Here is a 5,518-nt window from a genome sequence, read left to right as displayed (position 1 = left end):
TGTCTTTTCTATGTTATTAAAAGAAAGTTGGAAGTACAACTCAGCAAATAAAGATCGTGTGCCTTCTATTTTTAAATCATGCTAACAATTTCCTGCTTCAGTTTGCTTGAGCTAGCCATTATGAGTGTTACCTTTGGGCCGTTTATGCTCACGTCTGCCTACGGAAGTGACTTTTTCTTGCCACCCCCCTTCCCTACATACCCATACCCTGGTGGACTGAAGACTGTTAGGGGTGACCAACAGATGGAAATATCCCATCTTCCAGAACATGGACGTAAGAAGCCTTACTCCAAATAATAGGAAGGACCTTACGTTGCTTATGAGACATGAATTTATCCTAGAAGAGGGTAGAGAAAAATAACGTTAGATTTGGGTATTACTTTGGATTAAGCTTCTGTACTAGGCCCCAATTGACAGGCAAAAAATCAAAATGGAGTCAGGGTAAAGTTCTGTGTCACCAAGTTGAAACTAATCTGTTTTTCTGACCTTCCAAGAAATCAGGATTAGAGTGATAACATCCAGATTTCCCAAATCAGTTTGAGTTGTCATAATTCTTACACAAAAGAGGTAACCTAAAATAGCCTGATGTCAATTAGCCAGCATTTTTTTCTGGTGTTCTCTCTCCCTGTCCCTGCTTTACAGAGTAACTTCGAAGTGATCGATCTGCCTTTTGTTTTTGCTTCCACTTTCTTCAATCCTATCTATAAAACCAGCTTCCTTTGCTCCTGCCATGGGAACACTTATTCTAATTTATGGTATGAAATGTTGCCCATTCTAAAATTGAAAATCAAGCCTAATATTAAGATCTTTGCATTGTTGTACTGCCCTTTGACCACATGTTAGATGAATTTATAGGATGCCATTGGTTTGGACAGCTCCTGCACTAGGTCCCAAAGTCCAAACCAAAATGCACGCGCTCATGCTGAAGTTCCACCTCACCAAGCCCATACTAAGTTATTCAGCTGATCTCCGTAGAGTTGTCTATCTCAAAAGAGAGAAGAGACGTATCTCCAAATAGGCCAGTTGTAGCTGGCATAATGAGGAAGCACCCCCTGCTTTCACCTTTACAAGAAAAGTAACTGAATTACCTGTCCATTTTTGGTTCTCTGATTCTGCTTTCCTCAGTCCTTTTCTGACCATGAAACACACCTCCTTTGCTTGGCTAACATGGAACAGGCATTGTGTTTTATTGAGCAAGATGTTGCCTGGTTCTAGAATTGAAAATAAAACCCAATTAATGTATTTAAATTTGTTGTAATTTTTTTTTCTTTAGACAAAATACAAAAGGAAGGGTAAAGATTATAAGGGAGCAATTTGTGCTCACATATTTATTATGGAAAAAAATCTTGAAAACCTCCCCAGAACAAGATTTCAGAACTAATTGTAAGTCCTCAACCTAAAGAGAATATGTATTTGGGATTTTGGGGGGGAGGGGCATGGGTACTGGGGCTTTGAAGCCAGGGGTGATCTACCACTGAGCTACATCCCCAAACCTTTTTCACTTTTTTATTTCAAGACAGGGTCTGGCTAAGTTGCTGAGGTTGGCCTCAATTTTGAATCCTACCTCAGAGGCCTCCTGAATCTCTGGGATTATAGGTGTGTGCCACTGCACTCAGCAGCATTTTTAAAAAATTAATTAAGGGGGCTGGGGAGATAGCCGGTAGAGTGCTTGCCTTGTAAGCACAAGGCCCTGGGTTTGATCCCCAGCACCCCCCCAAAAAAAATTAATTGTGTGTGTGTGTGTGTGTGTTGCTAGGGTTCAAACCCTGGTCCTTAGGCAGCACTCACTCTACTGCTATATCCTCAGCCCAAGTTTGTTTATTAAACTACAAACTTCAGCTTTCCTTTTGAATAACAAGCTGTTAAATAACATCTTCATAAATAGAATTCCCCTATTTCAAACTGAAGATGCACCCGACTATGCCAATTAATATTTTATGTTGGGAAGGGGGAAGGGTTTAAAACCAGAGAGAAAAAAGTCATGCCAGTAAAACGTGAAGTCCTTTTAACACACTGCCCTCTGTGCTTCTGACTGTGATTTAGCTGCTTCATGGAAAGGTGTTTTCATCTATTATTTTCTGCACACCAGGAACAAGGAACTAAAACGTAAGAGATGTAGAAAAATTCTAGTAGATTCTGGCCTCCTTATGTGACAGGCTGACAGATTTGGCTCCATGAAAATGTTACAGGCCAGGGTATATGGGCAATGACTAAACAGACTCCATTTTGCTCTGAGACTCCATGTTATGTAGGAAATGAGCTTCTCCCATGGGAACACCTCACCTCTGTACCTATCAACAATTGCTTAGCTTCTCCCATAGGAACAACCCGCCTCTATACCTATCATCATTCACTTAGCATGAGATGTTTAGCAATAAAAAATGACAATTCTTATGTGATGAAAAATTGTTCTTTTTTGATGCGTATTTCTCCTGAACAATGCACCATGTGAATGGTGATGTCAACAATGATTGTGTGGATGTTAGTAACCATTCTTTAGTTTGTACCTAGGTAAGGGTCATTTTGACCCACTTGCCCCTCTGTTGATGATCTCATGATGTTAGTTTGTAATTTCCGATCATAGCAACAGACACTTATGATTGATGTGATTTTTGATATAAGAATTCCTGCAACCCTATGGTTGGGGCTATTCTCCCAATAGCCATTTTTGGGGCATAGCGTGAGATGGTCGGCTTAATAAAGACGCTCAAATTTGGACTTCTCAATGGTGATCCGTCTGTTCTTAAGTTGCACCCATAACCCTTGGTAAAAACAAAGGAAACAAATGTGGAACTAGGACTAGTTTCTTTCTTGGGGTCTACTGAACGCTCAGTGCTTCACCTTGTTTCACCTGGCCTATAAATCATTACTGATAAAACTCCATTGTCACACTGGCCTCATACTTCCATTCTCAGTGAGGGTGTAGTGAGACATCCTCAGGTGTGGCCAGGGTTTTTGGAGTGGGGGCACGTAAGTGACGAAGGATTTAGCAGGCTCTTTGGGAAGGTGAAGTGCAACATCTACTAATGGGGGGTGTCTTTTGCTGGGAGACCCTGTATCAAAGAGACTTGGACCTGGGATTGATTCATGCCTCATTCAAAGACAATGCAGGATGCAGTGAGTCAGCCCCAAGAATGGGCTCTTAGACTCCTCTGACTCTTTAAAGTCTTTCACCAATAGTTGCTTTTGTTTCCCAGCTGTCATAGATATGCCTTAGACTAGTATTTCCTTGCCTTTTTAAGCCAACTGAAAAATCGCACTTGATGAATGATGCACATTCAAGCACAGTAATATTATCAGGGCTAGATCAGGTTGGACAAGGAATCTGGGGTGTTAGTCTAACAACACTGAACACCGATCCTGTAAGCTTTTTGGTCCCCAACATGACAATAACATCATTTAGGACTAGGAGCATCTTAAAAGATCAGTCGTTTAAATAAACCACACAGTAAGTTTTCTCCTAAGCTAGAACTGCAAAGCCTTTATTTTAAAAAGACCTAAAATATTATTTCTAGACTTCATAAAAATATTGTTTTATATAACTAGAGGTATAATTATATAGATCTGTGATTGACTGATCATTGAACAATAAAGACTGGTCTTTGTAAAACTATGATTCATTTCAAGCACTTTACATCACTGTGTTTTTACAAAAGACCAAAGTTATGATCAAACACAGGCAATTTATTTAAGGATTTGTGGAGAATATTTCTTTTTTAACTTAGTCACAGTATCACTTTTGATAATGAGAAATTGGAAACCAACACAATGTATAATAATAATAGCTAATATTTACTGAGTGCTTATTATGTGCTAGGCACTGTTGTTAAGTGATCTTTGTGAATTATAATACATTTTGGAGATATTTTACAGCTGAGAAATCTGCAGAGAAATTTTAGTATGGGCAAAGAATGAGGGGCTGGGATGTGGATCAGTGATAGAGTGCTTGCCTTACATGTTAAAGGTTCTGGGTTTGATTCCCAGCACTACAAAAATAAAATAACAAACAAAAAAACAATATAACAAAAAAGCTAAAATGTTGGCACACAGCTTATAATCTCAGTTGCTTGTGAGGCTGAGGCAGGAGCATTCCAAGTTTGAGCTCAGCCTGGGCAACTTAGTGAGACCCTGTCTGAAAATAAAAATTGAAAGGACTGGGGATGTAGCACAGAAGTAGAATATCCTTGGGTTCAATCTCCAGTACAAAGAAGAAAAAAAAAAGAAGAAGAAGAAGAAAGAAGTAAAAGAAATACCATAGAACCATTATAACTTCAATGTAAATCATTCTTTAAATGCACTGAAAAATACAATTTTGCATTAGGTTTTTAAAAAATATATGTTCTATAGGCCAGGCATGGTGCCATATACCTGTAATCCCAGTGACTCAGGAGGCTGAGGTGGTAGGTTCTCAAGTTTGAGGCTATCCTGGGCAACTTTGAGACATTATCTCAAATTTGAGATAATGACATTATTTCAAATGTCTCAGCTTTGAGACATTATCTCAAATTTCAAAAATAAAGATGATAAGGATGTGGCTCAGTGGTAGAACACTAGCCTAGCATATATGAGTCTCTAGGCTCAATTCCCAGTACCATTAAAACAAAACAAAACAAAACAAAAACCTGCAACAGTATGATTTCATTCATATAAAATTATTTTATGTATGTTTTTCAGATATTTTGTAGATGTTGATGGCCGTTTATTTTATTTTATTCATTTATTTATATGTGGTGCTGAGAATTCGACCCAGTACCTCACACAGGCTAGGTAAGTGCTCTACCACTGAGCCACAAGCTCAGCCCCTCATCTGTTTTTTCGTTGGTGTTTTGTGGGTTTCCTTTTTGTTTTTTTGTCCCTCTAGTGTTCCTAAAACAATTTTATTCCTTTTTTTTTTTAAAAGAATCAAAATGAATGATTTAAATAAGATAAAGTATAAATTCTTAAAATGGCTTTGGGGGGTTGGGGATATAGCTCAGTTGGTAGAGTGCTTGCCTCTCAAGCACAAGGCCCTGGGTTCAATCCCCAGCACCACAATAAATAAATAAATAAATAAATAAAAAATAAAAATTGTTAACTTTGGGGCTGGGGATGTAGCTTAGTTGGTAGAATGCCTGCATTGCATGCACAAGGCCCTGGGTTCAATCCCCAGCACTACACAAAAAAAAAAAAACAAAAAACAAAAAAACAAAATAAAACAGCTCTGCTTAATTCAAAGTAAGTATCCTCTTATAAACTTCCATTTATTTCAGTCATCTAGATCAATGGTTTTCAAACATCTTAGGAAATCAACTGGGGCACTTCTAAAAATAAATATTCTGGTCCCCAAACCAGAGCTACTGAATCAGGCTATTGGGAGAAATTAAGTGCTTTTTAAGATATTAATCTCATTTTCTAACCCCTCTCAAGAGCATCCTATTGGAAATAATTATAATGTATCACTGCATTGTAATAGTTTAATTGTTCTGGACAATTGATAAGATTTGTAATAAAAGCTATATACCAATTTGATTCAAAGTTG

The sequence above is a fragment of the Sciurus vulgaris genome (assembly GCF_902686455.1).
Source record: "Sciurus vulgaris genome assembly, chromosome: 5".
Classification (NCBI taxonomy): domain Eukaryota; kingdom Metazoa; phylum Chordata; class Mammalia; order Rodentia; family Sciuridae; genus Sciurus; species Sciurus vulgaris.
This window is presented reverse-complemented; position numbering follows the sequence as displayed.